This window comes from Cryptotermes secundus, unplaced genomic scaffold, assembly GCF_002891405.2.
Source record: "Cryptotermes secundus unplaced genomic scaffold, Csec_1.0 scaffold318, whole genome shotgun sequence".
Taxonomy (NCBI): Eukaryota; Metazoa; Arthropoda; class Insecta; order Blattodea; family Kalotermitidae; genus Cryptotermes; species Cryptotermes secundus.
The window spans coordinates 1,847,386-1,865,933 of NW_019730108.1; the positions used below are offsets into that span (position 1 = coordinate 1,847,386).

The 18,548-nt window shown below is 40.1% G+C and overlaps 1 protein-coding gene across 1 annotated transcript in view; it reads left to right on the forward strand.

The window, feature by feature from the left end:
• Window positions 1-7,705: 7,705 nt before the first annotated feature.
• Window positions 7,706-18,548, forward strand: part of LOC111866120 (ras-GEF domain-containing family member 1B) — a 576,878-nt gene continuing 566,035 nt past the window's right edge. The window contains exon 1 of the mRNA XM_023854750.2: window positions 7,706-9,208. The gene's annotated coding sequence lies outside the window, so the exon portion shown is untranslated. The remainder of the gene's footprint in view (window positions 9,209-18,548) is intronic.

Consider the following 18,548-nt stretch of genomic DNA (forward strand, 5'->3'; position numbering starts at 1 on the left):
CTCTCGGCCCTCGTCTGTCTTGTCCCATCCAACCTGGCTCAGAATTCACGTTTGGTTTCCTTGATTCTTTTGCAAGTTTCGGTATAGGTGTTTGTGAGGTCTTCTTCGAGCCTTTTCGTTGTCGCGTCGCAGTGCACTTCTGCTGTCTGTAGTGCAATATTTGTCTTTTCTATCTTTTCTGAGAGACTGTTGCGCCATAGAAGAAGAAGAACAAACTTAGTATCTAGTGAGGAGGAAACAATCTTATGTTTCCTTCGGGAGTTCGGTACAGTCCTAAATTCTTCAGGACAGTTATCTACTAAATTTAATTCCTCTTTTAAGAGGCTGATCTCAGTTTTTGCAAATTCAAGCTCCCTACTCAAACTCAAGATTGTCTCCTCTTGCTTCTTTATTACCATGGCTTGCACACATGAGTTGCAGTACCAAGGCAATAAGGCCAATTCACTGTTTGTACCAGCACACCCCCAATGAAACCACTGGCCACAATCCTCGCACCCTATCCCCTGGCTAACCTTCCTCCTGCAGGCCCCACATTTACCTGATAAGTCACTACCTCTTGTGGCCATTTTCGCTCAGTTAGTCTATAACCTGGTACTAATTGAAAAATTAGGGACAATGACAAATATTTTTATGTATCTAAGACCTACAAGATACTTAAGTGCTGGTACAAATAGCTTACAGCCCACTCTAAACTTCACTATATTACGATTAGACATGTTCACACATTCTTTTTGTAGGTTAGGCCTACCGGCACATACAGAAAATACAAAATAAACCACTTTTAGTTATAAAATTACAATACACTTCGCTGAACCTAGTATTATTCTATCTTAACAAGGCTATAAAGCGTGATGCACTTGACTATACTATTAATTATATTTTCAAATGCCACTTTTTTGGTTAGGCCTACCAGCACACTTACATAAATACAAATCAGATTAAATAAAGACACAAAATAACAATAACACTACTCTAAAATTAGTACTGTTCAATCTTACAACAGCTGTAAGTAAAAGATGTCGTTTTGGAATCGTTGGATATATAAAAAGTGCTGCAAAATGTTTACAATATGGCTGAAAATGGCCTACGAACTAAGCGCGGTACAAGAGTATCTAGAACAAAGGAAGAAAACGTTCAGTATAGAAAAATAAAATATGAGGTTCACTATCAGCCACTTATTTGATAAGATAAACACTTAATTTTTAATACTGAAGAAAATAAACCGTTATTTTGTGCTAAAATTGAGGAGCTCACAGATCCGCACAACTCGGCAAGAGAGAGCACAGTACCATTAACAAATTTTAAACCTCTTTTCCCCATAAAAAATCACGAGATCTATTTACTGGTAACTTTTTTATTCTGGTGGAGAGTTGCCTATCAACTGTGTCCACCTGCCCTCCATTGGTTTGCATATTGGCTATAAGATAGTTTTCCTGTACTTTGAACACATCCAACCTTGATGCTACAGGGTTTTTTTCTGTTTTCTGTTTCCAGTCCAGGCTTATCATACTGTTTACCTTGTCTGCAGTTATTTGCCTAATTTATCTTGCTATTTGTCTAAATGCATACCCTGCCTTGTAAAAACGTTGCTGTTGTTACTAACTTCAAGTATTTTAACGTGTTTATACTATTTAGTGACCTTCCTTAATTTCCTATTAAATACTTGAATTTCTGTGTTTACACAGGAGGTTTCAATCAGATCATATCTATGAGGGATATCTAATATGATTTTCTTTACATAGCTGAATTCCTCACAGAAATTTACACTCTGAGTTAAAGCTAACTTTGCGTTGTTTCTGTCGACATCATTAGATCTTCTTTGTACTATTATTACATCCTTTCTTGTTAGTTGCCTGTACCTCAAAATTGTTGGTGTAAAAATATCAAGAGCCCGTGCACCTGGTTTGATCATACCAGTTACCACGTATTTTTCCCCCTAAATAGTCACTTATAATTCTTACAGATCCCCTCGAATGGCTATCACCAATTACCATTATCTTATGCTTATTTGCCTCATTTTGTTCTCTGAACTGTCTCTTGTGGATATTAAGTCTTTGCTATTATACTGGGCTCAGTTTCTAATGGGGATTTAATATTGTCACCAGTGTTAGTTATTGCTTCAGTATTCACGGTCACTGGAATGTGTTTAAATATTGTTTTTACTGTTGGAAGGATGTCTATATTTTCCTTATTGCTACTTAAAGTTATGAATTGTTAGTCCATTATATTAGCTGCATCGTTGAATTTACTCTGTAGTTCGTTTCCTTTTTTCACCTTTTGAATATAACCCACTGTTGTCCTTAAACGTAACTTTCCATTCTTCAGCAGTCTCACTTTGCTGCCTTCCTAGCTTCTGCATCTTAGGAGGAGTTACTTTTGCTTTCGCTCTTTTTGCTGAGCCCGCCTTTTAAGCTGCTCATAACCTCTAAAACATTACTGAAAAACTCCTCGCTTATTATTCTAATGATTTCGGCAGCTGATTCCAATTCAAAAATAGCACACTTTAATTCCTGTTTCAAACTGGCACAGCACAAGCATTCATCTCCCAGATTAGCCATCGGAATTACTGTGTTATTTAGCACCAGACTTTCACCGTCTACCGAATCATCCGCCACTGTACTTCTATTTTTCGTAACTTGTTTTCATGTTGATCCTGTTTTCTTCTTCTTGACTCCTATTTCTTGTGCAGTTTTTATGTTCAGTTTGTCTTGTGTTAGCTGTGCGTGTTCTACATATGTTGCGTGTTTCTCAGAATTGTGTGAAACAACAAAATGAATTAATGAATGAAATGAATTATGAATAGACTTGAGATCCTTAATCATACTGTTTTGAAACCTACCAGTATTCATTTTCATGCTTTTTTTGTCTACACAGAATTTACATGCATTTATTTAACAGCTAGAACCCTCAAATGTTACAGCCTCACTGAGCCTTCTAGCTGCCTAAAATTACACCATAAAATTTGTTCAAAGATGGCGGGTATAAAAGATTACACTACGTATGCACAAGTGAAAGTCGAAACAACTCCATATTGCAGCGCTCTAAACATGGTAACTGTCATGCACATTCAGGTGAAAGGAACTTCTTTGAAAGAAGCCACAAAACAAAATTTGGCCAGTTATGTGCAGCATGTATCGTTTATTTTAAATTCCATTTGCATAGCCATTCATAGTGACTCCATTGAGCTCCCATATTCTTTAATTATTGCACATATCATTTATATCAATATAATTATGGTATGGCGATAGTAAATATCTTATAATTAGGAACGTGCCGTGTCCATCTTCAGAGTTGGCCATTGAAGATGGGACAACATGTTCCTCTGAAATTGTGTATCCACCTGTAAGATTGCATGAAGTTATCACAGTCTGAACCCTCTTTGCCAAGAAAACTTGAACTCACATGATGCAGTTGATTGGTTTTTGAGGACAATAACATTTTGCGTAATTTTGTTAAGTTTCATAGCATGTAGTTACTTGGCATAAGAGCGTTGTCATCTATTCTGATGTAAGACTTGTGTTTTCAATGTGTATTCTTGGAACTGGAGAGTGATTTTGTTATCTGTGTAGTAGAGTTTCTTGATAAGACATATCTTCACTTGCATTCTTAGAAGATCATAACAATTCCAAAGATTTTGGTTCAGGAACAATTAATTACTATTTAAGGATATGTAAACATGTTAAACAGAAATAATTCTAAATGTAGTTGCAGCAGTCATGAAGACAACTTAAAAGAAGTATATCTCTGTCTTTATATATGGATTCTCTCACACTTTTGTGTGCTTTACCTGCTGAAAATATCTGATAATGCTAGAATACTCATGAGGAAAGTGATGAAGTAGTGTTGTGTTATACATAGACTACTTTCTAAATATGTAAGAATATTTAAATGTACATGTTAACATAATCTGGTAGTGTACTGTGTTTATATCTGTATATGAATGGTGCAATTTTTTTATTTTGTGTATGTACTGATAGTAAATGGTATGTATCCAGTGTACCAGTCTATGTAGCCGAAGAGATGTATTGTTTCTGATATGTACATATTGGTTAGGATATGGGGGCAGATGCTTGAAGTTTGTAAACAGTCGGTTCCTGTGTTTTTGTAGGTGTGATGCTTTTGCCTAGTCGTTCCAGTGATGAGTTATTTTTCCATCGTATCTGTTGATAAGTGGTTCTCCTCCTCCTCCGATGGTTGAACTTTATTTTAATGTGATATCCACTGGACATGTATAGACCCTCCCTGCCCAGCCCACCCTCCATATTGAGACTTTAGGGGTTTGTCTTTGTGAGATGTTTACATTTAGAGTAGTGATATATGGAGCTAATGCAGTGCTCTCTCAATATCCCCCCCCTTTCCATTACTCATATTATTGCCATATTTATATTATAAATATTTTTAACCTTAGCACATTGTGGTTGGTATCATTGCTACTTGCTTGATTTTGGAATATTCAGTCATTGTTTTACAAGTTCAAGATTTCTGCAGTAATATAACTTTAGAATTAAAGATATATATCAGTTTTACAAGAAAATAATTTCTGTTTTGCAGTCTTAATGTCTAGTAAGTGCCAAAACATTAAAATGTCAGTTCCCTAAGGACATTTCTAACAACAGAAATTACTTTCCAGTTAAAATCTGGTGTTGCTGAGGATCACTTCTTATACAATCAATAAGTTTGATTCGAAAAAGGGGATATATTTGAAAGTGGAAAAGAGTGAGGAGTCTGTGGTTGAATCTGAAATAAAATTATCAGCAGTTTTGAAACCAGTCAGAATTGTTGTAATGTGATGGTTTATACAGTGGGAAAGGAAGGCAGATATGGCTAACTGTGTTGTATTAAAGATGCCCGAGTGTGGCCCTGCAGTTGAGAGCTAGAGATGTATGTAGGTATGTGTATGTGTGTGTACTGTTCATCTAGCAATAGAACTAAAGACAGTATTCTACTTTAAGATGCCTCATAATATTCATCTAAATTCCTTACAGTAATTTTTATTTGTGGGGTAATGTTATGTTTTGGCTCTGAGAAGATAAATTTAGAAATATCATTTACCAGAATCATGTGTAATATTTCCTTATTTTGTAATCTCTGCGGTTAAAAATACCTGTTATCACCACAAGTAATTATTTAAATGAGAACAAGTGTGTTACCATCGACTGTTTGTTTGTGTGTGTGTATTGGATTATAATTTACTACCTTCTGTAATTTTAAATTAATTTTTATTGATATCCACAGGGGACGAAAATAATGCTTTTTCTGTATTGCATTTGTTTAGTTTTATTCTAAATTGTGAAGGGATGAATGTGTTTGTTGATGCAAATATTTCCTCTCCTTCCACGATACATATTCCTGTTTTATGTCAATTCCTAATAGCATAAATACTTTTCTTATACTCAGTTTTTATTTACACATGTGACTTCTTTATATCATTATAATTCTGTGTAACATTTGGGTTTAAACTATGTAAATGTCAGACCAAATTACCCTCAGTATTGCATTTACAGGTAAATAAATATTCAGTTCATCATTGTGTCCTGGGGCATGGGCTTTGTATTTGTGCTGTAACTCGGGATCAGGAATCATTGATATTTCCATGAAGAAGGCAGTTGTTTATGAACAATATAGAGTTCAAATCTGAAGAGGAAAAGATGTTCATGCAAGATAGTGTTGTTTGTATATATATATATATTTTAAGGCTTCCTTCATGTGGAGGAATCTACCATAAAATACATGTAATATCTTGTTTAGTTCCCTCTGTGGATAAATCTTTCAACTTGTATTCTTAATTTGAACAGTTATTCAGCTGATAATCTGATTCAAGACCTCAAAACCCAAGGTGATCATAATAATTATGACATCATGTTCAACAACAGAATCAGGATCAAAGTGATGTCAGCTACATTTTGTGGATTCATAATTACACAAAATGACAAATTTGGACATTTTGATAAACATGGTATGCTGGTCACAAACATGGCTGCCATTACAGTTTATAACAAGCACAGAGTTCTTTGTATGCAAGACATATAAATATACATATTGCCTGTTACACAGTTCTGAACAGTGACAATGTTTAAATGAGAATAAACTCTTATTCACCTTGAAACATTTTTTCACATGAAAACATTAAGGAGAGGCATAAAAGTGAGAGAAGTACAAACTGCTTTGTTTAAAAATTCAATATGCAAAACTGTGATGTGATGGAAGATGTTTGTGTCCATATTTGAATCACCATGTCAGAATTAATTTAAAAATTTTGTTTTATTTAATGTTACCAAAATGTTATTAGTTAACAAGGCTGATTTCTCCACAAGGGCTTTTATATTTTGTTTCCTTCTTTATTGATGTAATAAAGTAATAGTACAAGTTTCTCTTCTAATATCTTAATATCTGTTGAAACATTGATTAGATCTTGTGTGAACATTTTGTCCATGTATATGCAGTGTACTTTCATGTAGATATAGTAGATACGGATACTGCGTACAGCACTCAAGTAATTTAATAAAGATCACTGCAGTGAGTTTTGTAATAATATTTTCTGTTAATTTTTAAGTGAATATACACATATAAATATATATAATCCTCTCCTTTTTAAATGTTGTCGTGTAAACTATTATGGAGGAAATACTATGTAATTAATGTTTTAAAACTTTTTGTCCTCCATGGTATGATCCATGGTTATATTTAGCTCCTTTAGCTAATGATTATAATACTGAGGACCCTTTTTGGTGGTCCAGCACATTTCCTGTACAAAAATAAAAATAAATTCCTACAATTTATGTGAATAAACATTTGTAACTCTATTTCAGATATCATCCTCATCCATTATGTTTTTCCAAGTGACTAGACCTCCTCTGTTCACAGTCCTGCCAACTAAGCAAGTTGACTCTAGTGGTAACACTTCTGATTTGTCTGTGTGAGTGCACAGGTTCAATCTTGTCCAGAATGTCAATGGTTGACACTGATGTTCTTCCTGCTTTATGTCAGTCCCTCCAAACAAATACTGTAAGTCCCCAACTTACACAATTTTAACCTCAGCTCCAAGTGAAAGACGTGAGTGGTCAGTTTCACGCCCTGACCGTTTTACCCCTGGGGAAAAAGCCCCGGTACCCATCAGATAGGAGGCTGAGTGGGCCCTAGAGCCAGTCTCGATGCCGTGGAAAAGAGAGAGGTCTTGCAGCTTCGTAAAATCAAAATCTGATGCCTCGGTTGTCCAGTCACAATACCAACCCATCTGTCCCAGCAGAACATTATATAAGGAGTAAACAAGCGATAATTTAATTCTAATTATACAAATACAGTTAAGTGTTGATATGTTTGCTGAATGTGCTGCCACACCTTGGTTAGGGATGTTTAATGCTTTACTTGATAATTTTCTAGTAAGCTGCAGTAATTTGTGATTGTCATGTCTCACGGTTGCAGTTCTTAGTCTTAATATACGTGTCTTTGTCTTTGTCTTTGTATACCTATTATCATGGTATCAGTGATTGAATCTTCGGTTAGCTAAAGATATTCTTGCAGCTGTGTAGGTCTGTACCATATTGAATGAGATTGAAAGATAATATTGAAAGGTCTGGGAGGAGCTGGTCATAGCTTGTCTGAAGAGACAGTCTTGGCATTCGCTTAGAGATACTGAGTAAAACCATGAGGAATGTCAGGAATATTCAAACTGGGCTCCGGCAGAAGGTATGTCATTTTAAGGAGCTATGTCCGGTGTCATAGCCTCTTCAGTAACAAGACATGCAGGATGAATTTCCTGTAGCTAACAGCAGGAAAAAGGCATTCACTTTAGCATATGTAGTATGTGTTCATTGTTCCCCGGGATTTGCAGAAGATGCTTGAGCATCTAACGAGGTCCAGAAAGCCATTTCCATCTCTGCTTAAATATGCTGCTACATCAGTCTCATTGCTGTGTGACATCAGACAGCAAATGCAGTTTTCATGTTACTGATAGTAATATTAACCTTCCCTAGCACAGTTAAATTGCTGCACCATAAGCATGCTTTAAAATATTGCAGTCGTGGATGTCCATGTGCAATTTTCAGGTGCATGATATGTTTGAACCATCTTTCCCCCTAAAATCATTTGATAATTAGTAGTAACGATTACTACAGTAAACAGACTTCACAGAATGAATACGGAGATTGAGTACGCCTTGATCCAGACAACGAATAATATAAAAGGAGAGATACTCATATTAGTTATTTAGAATTTTTTAAACATTCCGTCCATTATGATCATTTAAAATTAAATTAGCTTGTGGAACTTGAGGCCCCAGCAGAGTATTCACTAAAAATAGTTCAAATTGAAGTTGTATTTTATTTATTTATTTTGATGGATGTAAGTTGTCGTTAAAATAACGTATGGAACGGTTTTCCTAAATCAAAAACGTAATTTTGAGATTATTAAATTCATAAATGTTTACAGTTCGTATTGCTGATCGTGATATATTTCAAACCAGTGGTACATTTCCGCCATCTTCATAATGTTTCAAGAGCTCGCTCGCTAGGTGGCAGCAGCATCGACGCGCCATGTCTAAGCCGTGTAGATTGTCATACGTCGATTTGTAGCTGTACCGCGTAGGTCGTTCCGTGATAGTTGAATGCCGTATTTGTCGGTTCGTGCGTGGTGTTGCGAATCATATAACGATTTTAGCGCGAGCAGAATATAAACAAACGTGTGAAATATTTAAAGGAAGGCTGAAGGCAGCACGTCACATATGTGATAATTTTCTTTACAGTGATTGTGTGTTAAATTGTGATTAGTTCTAATTACGCCCACAGGGTTCGTTCAGTGAAAGTGACAGTATTTTTAAGCGCCAATTGAAGGTTCATTAATATTCTAAAAGGAATTATGGTGATTGTATGAAAATGAGGCTGACATTCATGTAAATAACCTTACTTTACAGTGCAGGGTATTGGTCAAGTGATATCAGTGCATAAACAGGGTTTACGGTAGCAAAATGTGTTTACATAGTATAAAAAATATGTATAGGCATATCTTATGACACACGAGCGGTATCTATTCATGTAGCAGTTGAAACTATCTTTAGCATAACAGTGTATGAATACAGTTCAGTGTTGGGATACGTGATAACCTTACTCATTTGACAAGAACACGGGATCAGTGGTGAGCGGGGAAAAGAAGTTGCCACTACTAACGCCGAACGAATATCATCGGGGTCCTATTGGAACTGTCAGCATTAAAGGTAGGCAATTTTCTACTTCCCCCCCCCCAAAAAAAAAAATTAAAGCCGTTTTTAAGGTAGCAATAGTTCTCACAGGCGTCAGTTCACGGTAGCTGTTCAGAAATGTATTTGGCAGGTACTGAAGAGAAATTGCGATGTGTATGGGATGTTGATTTATCAAGTGTCATAGCAAACAGTCGGCGTTGACACAAGAAGTGTTTGCCTGGCCCGCCTAGTTGGCCCAAAGATTTTCGGTTAGCTCTTGCACCAGGTGTGATTAACATGGTGGTGACACTCCTTCGAGGGGTAATTTGGAAAATTTCAGGGTATAATAAGCCGAAGAGCTACACGCACTTTGGATAGAATAAAACGAAATACAATAAACAACTTTTTTTTGTGCCGTTTTAAACAGGAAGATGAATTGATAGTTATTCATTGGTTACGTTTAAGTGGAAGGGCACACACGGTAGCGTAGTCTGTTGAGGCACTGTGCTACAAGCCGGAAGGTCGCGGGTTTAAGTCCCGATGAGGTCATTGGATTTTTTCAGTTGACCTAATCCTTCCAGCCGCACTATGGTCCTGGGGTCGACTTAGCCTGTAACGGAAATGAGTACCAGGAATCTTCATGGGGGGTAAAGGACTGCCGGCGCGTAAGGCTAACAACCTCACCGCCATCTGTGAGCCGACTGTCTAGAAAATGTGGAACCTCAACATCTCACAACCGTATGGGCCTCCGCGGCCTGTTACAGGGATACCTTTACTTTTACTTACTTACGTTTAAGGGATAACTGTGGCAAAGAGATTAGGTAACAATGTCTTAGGTGATCTCATTGTATTCATGAAATGATGTCTGTAGTTACTCGCTTTTTTGATATATTCCTGGAACAGATCCTAATTCCGTAACAGGTTTAGTTGCGTTAATGTAATTCAGTTTAGTTTATTTAACCTTGCATGTTGTTCTGGGCCCGATAAGCATAATTAAAAGAAGAAATTACCACATGTTTTTACGGTAGATAATTTCTTAAGGGTGAACGGAGAAGTTCATGGAGGTAGGCCTGGGTCCACTGGGGCTGTAGTGCCAAGAAAAAAAATTCTTAAGGGCGTTGTAAACCTGTTCCATTTTTGGAAATGCGTAAAAGTTATCTTGACCTGTAACTGAACCTTTAAACTCGGGCCCAGTATGAAAGCAGCGCAGTAAAAGTTGCCGCCTGTACAAGAGTCAGCCCATACTTGAGTTGTGGAAGTCAGTGAGAGCTGCAAGTTGTTTCGCCGGCCTAGTTTAAGAGTTTCACCAGTTGGGAAAACTTTACCGTTTTTTATATGCGCAATCATGCTTACTACAGCGTTCACAGATCGGACCGTGGGCAGCCGTTACTTCACTTTTGTCTTCCCTGAATAATACACTAAGCTTTGTAACTCCTGTCCGTCATATGCAGTGCAACCAGTTTGATATCAGATTCAGTGTAACAGTTTTATTTTATTACTTTTATATTCATATAAATATTGATCTAATGGAAAATGGTCACTGTGAGACGGAGGATATTGAAGCGCAATATTAAAACTTTAAAGAGTGAATTTCTACTAAATAATATATAGGAATTCAGTCCTTACCTCACAGGAAACACATTTCGTCACCACTACAAAGCCCAACCGGTTAATGCTGTTTGGGGAAAAAGTCGCTGTTTATTGTGAGACCCATATGGAACACACAGATACACTCTGTGGGCAGAACGCAGAGTTTTGGTGTGTTAAAGCGGGTGGTACGTATAGTGACCACTGACTTTAGAGGGTAAAGATTGACCATGGGCAAGTGGTTTGACTGAGCACGTTTGTCTAGTGGTCACGCTGTAGGCTCGTATTCAGAAGATTCTTGCTTGTTTCGAATGTCTAGCGGGACGCTGACCTATCCGAATGAGGTTATTATGGTTGTAGTCATTCCAGAAAAAAATGCCCAAAATTTCGCAGGCTGTAGCTGAATTTTTCAAAAGCATCTAGGCCCCATGTGAAATATTACCGACTCACAGACGTAACAATATTGTGGGTGAATACAATGATATTTAAATATATCCTGAAAAATTTGTCCGCTACCCGTTGTTAAAGAAACCATGCACTATGTCTTCTGGGATGTGGCGCCGTGTAGATCTTGTGTGAACCGACATTTCGGGGTAACGTATCGCCTCCATCTTCAGGGTAGAGAAATCTGCAAACCACCTGCTCAAGCTGGCTCCTCGATCGCGAATTGTTTTACCTTGAAGATGGAGGCGATACTTTCCTCCGAAATGTCCGTTCACACAATATCCACACGGCGCCACACGCCAGAAGACGGCATCTTTCATAGCTTCCGCCGTGAAAACCTCAAATCTTACCTAATGGTAGGATGTCTCTGTCAGTTTCGACCTGTCCGACGTGAACACACGAGGCGATGTGTACGCAGATGCAGAAACATATGTTGTGCCATACGCCGCTGGAGGTACACACAGCACGGGAGATAGGTAGCATTATAGATCCATCTCTACACCGTCATTCTCCACCCGAAGATGGAGGCAACAATTTCCTCCGAAACGTTGTAATCCACTTAATCTTTATTTTTTGGATCATTTTACGACTTTGGGATTTCAGGATGACGGATGTTGAATTTGGAAAGGATTTATAAGGAAGCGGTCGTGGCCTAACCAGACCCGGCAATTTGATGGGGGGACCGAGGAAAACTACGGAGAATCTTTGTCAGGATAGTTGGTGTCCCGTTCCGAGATCCGAACCGAGCACCTCTCGAATGCGAATCAAGACCGTTACCTAGCACATGGCGTCATAACCGAGAAGACTACTATACGTACCTTCACCGCCATGATAACCTGAAATTACAAATAATTATCTTTACGCTTCGGCCACTTTATCCCCGGGAACAGGTCCCTTATACCCAATTGAAGGGGCATGCGGTAGCGTAGTTGGTTGAGACACTATGCTACAATCCGGAAGGTCGCGGGTTAGAATCCCGATGAGGTGGATTTTTCAATTGACCTAATCCTTCCGGCCGCACTATGGCCCTTGGGTCGACTTGGCCTCTAACGGAAATGAGTACCAGGAATCTTCCTGGGCGTAAAAGACGGCGGACACGTAAGGCTGACAACCTCACCGCGGTCTGTATGTTATTCCGAAACGTCGGCAAACTTCTACCAGATATGCCGCGTCACGTCCCAAAATACAGACTTTGTTCTGAATACAGTAAACCCTCGCTAATCCGGAGTAACTGGGAGAGAGGTCATCCGGATTAGTGAAGCAAACGGTAGCCCTGAAGGAAGAAAAACACAAATAAATGGAAATTTAATGATATAAGCAGTGCCGATGAAAATAAATAAATAAAAATGTATCACTGTAGAACCTATTTAAAAACTATAAAAGGACAATATATTTATTCATCGATACAGGAGTCAGAAGGTGTAATGTTTCTGAACGTAATGATGCAGGTCTGAAGAAACTGTCTCAAGTTCTGTCTGAACAGACAAGTGACTCATCTGCCTCCCTAAATGCCACCCCGTGTCTTTTAAAATATGTACTCAACCGTGAACAGCATTTTTCGTTTTTCATGTTTCGATCAGGATCAACTGTAACCGGATTAGCGAGTGTTCTTTGCATTCAAAATGCGTATATGCGTCAAACTCTCTCTAATCCTATGTCTATCGTGCAATGCTTTATCTGACAAATGTTACAAACCCGATATTGTTCTCCGAAGGCGTTATCATGATGGATGGTTGTCTTACTCAGCGCCCGAAGGGATCTCAATAGATGTGTCACTTTTCCCGCTGCGTTAATGCACGCTTCGGTGGCTCGCGAAGGTCGTAACATGGCGTGCGTTTCTCATGAGCTCGCCTGTACAAAGCTGACAAGATGAACACACAACGGCGCGATATGCCTTATCTCTGAAACTAATGGACAGATATCGACTAAACCTGATTTGGGATCTGCAAGAAAAGTAATTTCTGTTTGTATGGGGATTACTTTACGACGCACAAATGTTAGACCAATTTTAGGACTGTTGATGAATTGGATGGGAGCGATTATACTCTCATGGAAGTAATATCTCGGCTTTTGTCTGGAGGAACTGAAGAAAACCACGGGCACACTTATTTAGTCTATCTGGTGTTCGGCCCGTGATTTGAACCGAGCATTTCCCAAATACGATTCTATAGAATTGCCGACATATGAACCCGCTTGGTAATTAATATTATTATGTTAGGTTTTATTAAGGATTTGGGATAGCTCAGTCGGTATAGCTATGGGCTGATCGATTGGGGTTCGATTCCCAGCAGGGGTAAGAGTTTTCTCTTCTCCACAGCTTCCAGACCGGCTCTGGGGGCCTATCCAATGGATACCGGGGACTCTTTCCCCGGGGAGTAAAGCTGACCAGTGACCTCCATCTAGTGCCAAGGTAAAGAGCGGTGGAGCTATACCTCCACTCCCCTATATTAAGCACGGGGACAACCTTACTCTTTTTTACCATTATATGTTGTTACTCTCATACATTTAATATAGTTCGTGGAATTGAAATTGGAGTGTATACATTCTGTGAAATGTGGCTCAAAAACAGGGGAAGAGGGTAAATATGTAATATGGGCCTATTTCTTTTCAAGCGTCTCTGTATTGTGGACGAATTAAGACGCAGCAGTACATGCAGCACAACATACGCATGCGCAGTGAACGGACGTCACTGGCACTGAGGATTGCAAAATCGGAAAGGACACGTTCGCAAAATAATATGTCCATAGTAGGATTCACATTTCTTCTATTGTAACATGATTGTACAGTCCGTCCTCCCTCGCTGTGCTGACATCGCTTAACCAAACACATCTGTTCACTGCGCATGAGTGCTACAGCCAGGGATTTACCGGTCACTATCGCTAGCGTGAGGTCTGCTTGGTATTGGATTTTACAGTCTGCTTTGAAGCTCTCATTACGAGTATGTCAGTACCATCACCTTATGTGCCACCCGCTTTAGCACACCGAAACTCTGCATTCTGCCCACACAGTGCGTCTGTGTTCCGTATGGTTCTCACAGTAAACAGCATTAACCGGTTGGGCTTTGTAGCAGAGACGTAATGTGTTTCCTGTGAGGTACGGACTGAGTTTATATATATATATATAAATATATATATATATATAATTTGGAATAAATTCGGGCTTTCGTCATTGCCCTTAATGAAATGCACTCACTTCTTGACCCTTTTCCTTTTTCATTCCCCGAATGAATTCCCCGAGGTCTCTCAGACCTCTACCAGAAGGGCGAACGGGCACTGCCTGGGAACCTTTAGACCAGGAAAATTGTTCTGTCCCCTCTCCCTTTAAATGTAGTGTCTCTCGCTACACTCCCTCTCCCCCACCCGCAGCTTTTTCTCTGTTTCTCTTCAGGATGACTTAGAGGGTTACTGTTACATTTCTCTTATTTTACCCCATATTTCAGGGCGTAATGTCTAAGGGGTTGTACATTGTGCCCAGCACATGAATAACTCATAGTTGTATTATCATTATTATTGTTATTGCTCTTGTTGCCTCTGAACGTTACGGTCAAGTGGGTGGCATTACTATTTCTTACTTCGGTGGTCCTAGGTTCGAATCTAGGCCCAAAATCAGGCTCTCCTGATCTAGGGTTTTCCTACTTCCTATCGGCCTCTCCATAGTGCATTGCAGTAGGTCACCACCACAGTCTTCCCAATTCAGTCACAGTCATCCCAAAATTGATTCATTATAGCCTATGAAATTGATGAAGCGCCGTTAAACAGAGCGACAAAGGAACAGTTATTTACATTGTTTGTTTTTTATTTATTACGATATCTTTGTTATGACTTTGTTTGTGTTATATATATTTTGAATATAATTTAATATGACGTGTCGCCGGACGGCCCAGAGGTTGGAATTCTGGTCCCGGATAAGGGCGAGATTTCTTTCTTCTCCACGTCGTCGAGACAGCTTCTAGGGTCCAGCCACCTTCCTGTCTAATAGGTACCGAGGCTGTTTCTCTGGGGGTAAAGCGGCTGGGGCTTGAAGCTGACCACTCACCTCCAGCTAGTGTCGAGGTCAAGAAAACATCCACTCCCCCACACGCCTTCATGACGTAGTGCTTAATCAGTTAAGCACAGGGACAACTTTACCATTTTTATAACATATCGTGGATCTTTGAATAGCTCTGGTACATGCTGTTTCATATCTGTGTAGACTTATACCACTGCTTCCCTAAATCATTTAGTTTAAAATATTTAAATGTAAATTGCCTGAGGTTTGAAGGCTTCAGGAAAGGTATGTGTGTAAGAACGTAAATATTTGGTTGTTCCGTGCTTCATCCTCTGAAGCGAAGCCTGTCTCATGTCGAAGAGAAGATATGGCTGCTTGTTACGTACCAGCTGGTCACAGTGACGTCATTGCTGCCGACACTGTGCGTGTACTAAGTAAGATACTGCGGCTTGTCGACTGCAAAGGATGTTACATAAGGACTATGACCGCATGAGTTCAGTTTGAAAAAACAATCTCTGGTCGTGGGTCTCAAGGGGCTTTGACGCCTTAAACCGCCAGGCGTAAAGTACTCGTAACTCTTTGATTTTGAGTTGTGATAATTAAGAAGCTGGTAGCTGGGGCCGGGAACACTTCGGAAACCTGGAGGAAGGAGAACGACCTCCGTTGGAAACCGCTGCCAAGCAATGACTAGTGAAGACAGAGAAGACTTTATATGTGCTGTAGTTACAGTGATTTTTGGAGTGTGTAAGTCAGTGATACTGTCGTAATTATCTGTAGTTATCAGTTGTTCAAGAGGTCAGTAAATCCGTCTGGCCATCCAGACCCAGTCTATAGCCAGTCATGTGACAGTATCATCTTATAGTAAAGTAAAGTAAAGTAAAGCTATCCCTGTACCAGGCCGTGGAGGCCCATAGGGCTGTGAGACGTTGAGGGTCCCACACTATCTAGACAATTGACTCAAAGATGGCGGTAAGGTTGTCAGCCTTACGCGCCGGCCGCGCTTTACTCCCCAGGAAAATTATTAAATTATCCCTGGTACTCATTTCTGTTAGAAGCTGATTGTAGCATAGCCCCTCAACCAACTACGCTACCGCGTGCCCCATCATCTTATAGTGCCGAGGTTCATTTTACAACGCTATTTCATATGTTATATACCGTTTGTGCCCAATTTTTCTATGATCCGTTTAGATCATGTTAATGCTGCAGTCTAGGCTACGAGGGGACATGATGACCAAGGGACATTATTCCACGCATGCGCAAGAGATTCTACTCCACAGCTTCCAGACCGGCTCTGGGACACACTCAGCCTGTTATCCATGGGTACCGGGGGCTCTTTCCCAGAGCATAAAGCGGGCAGAGCGTTAAAATGTCCATTCACCTGCATTTAGCGCCTAAGTTAAGAATCAGTTGAGCTATAACTCCATTCCCCACGTGTTTTCGCGTGGGTGACTTTATCTGAAACATCGGTTTAGCTAATATACAGAAACTGATACATGTCTCGCTTAGTGAGTATATAGCACACTCTTGCTCTCACCTGTGCAGGTCGTTGGTAGAAACAATAGGAAGATCTATCCAAACACATTTCTGTGCATTCCATCGGTAAGTGGTTGTTTCAAAACTACTCTTGAGGTAAGCCAATCAGTCGTTGTTACAGGATTCCTTGCAGGCAGCAGCTACACAGAAGTTCAGTGACACAGTAAATCAACCTGCTTCGCGTATCGACAGTTTCTTTTGCCAGAAGAAGCGCTCAGAGGAGATAACATACTCGTACTTCGCTGTTCTCTCACGGCACGGCATCAGATTGTTCATGTACTGAACACAGCGGTTTATAAAACCCTGAACGCAAGGTTGCAAGAAAGTGAACACTATAAATTGTTTGCCAATTATTAACTCTTGCATGTTGGGAACGAGATACCCCGTTAAGAAATCGGACTTCCTCCGCTCCGAACATCTTCTGTAATATAACGATGCAAGTGAAAAGAAAATTCTTGTGCCGTCTCCTAACAGTTGCTTCTAACAATTTATGGCTTCTTAACAATTGATGTTACAAGTTACCGTGTAAAACAAGAACAGCATTACACCGTTTCATATCTCAGGTTGTTAGTCGCCGGCGTCCCACTGTGATGATCCGTGTTCGATTTTAGGTCAGGCCATGTGGAATTTGTGGTAGACAAAACGATAATTGGGCGGGTGTACTTCGGTTTCCCCTGCCAATTCTCATTCCATTAACTGCTCCACATTCATTAATCATCCTATCATTCGATGGTGTGTAGTCATGGTGCTAACGGCGTCGTTGAACAACCAACTAAAATAATAGCAGATTACACGACACAACATAATTTCATTTTTCCCTGAAGAAGCCGCTTTTCGCTGAGTCTGACACGCAGTTGACAAAAATCAGAATGAAGTTGTTTAACACCGCGTGGTAAAGGGAAAGTTTTCCGTGGACTTAAGTAAGCACCACGCAATGAAGACGTATGGGGTAGTGGAGGTATAGCTCCACCATTCTTGACCTTGGCACTAGATAGAGGAGAGAGGTCAGCTTCACGCCTCAGCCGCTTTATCCCCAGGGAAAGAGCCCCCGGTTCCCGTCGGATGTAAGGCTGGGTGGGCCCCAGAGCCGGTCTGGATGTTGTGGGAAGGAGAGAAATTTTTCCTCTGCCGAGAATTGAACACCCGGCATCCTGCTCATAGCTCGTACCTGTAGCGACTGAGCTATCCCGGCTCTCATTATGGTTGAGAAGTAGCATGAGAACACTAAGACCTAAAGTAAAATTGGGGGGGGGGGGGCGCCCTGTTTCAGTTCAGAAATCAGTGCAAGAAGAAGACACGTGACGGTAAATATTTGTGTCCGAATTTGGAACCAGCAGATCAGCAAGGTGGTGGGTTTTGATAAAGGTCGAATTCTCATCATGTCGCTACAGACGTACGTTCTAAACGCTTCAGATTTTTGTTCGGGAGGTGGCCGATTCAATTCTCGACCGGGACGTAGATTATCCTGACTAAGGTTTGCCTCAGTCACTCCAGGTAAATAGGCCAGGACCGCCTCTTTCAAATATATTATAACACGCTGTATAATCTCGATGCTGAAAGAATCGTTAAATAACCAGGAGTCTCGATAGCTCAGTCGGTATAGCGATGAGTTACATACTTGACGGCCCGGGTTTGATTCCCACCAGTTCCAGTTTTTTCTCTTCTCCACAGCTTCCAAACCGGCTCTGGGACCCACCCACCCACCTATCCAAGGGGTAACTGGGACTCTTTCCCCCGGGGGTAAAGCGGCCGGGGCTTGAAGCTGACCACACTCTTCTATCTAGTGCCGAGATCAAGAATGCTGGAGCTATACCTCCAGTCCCCC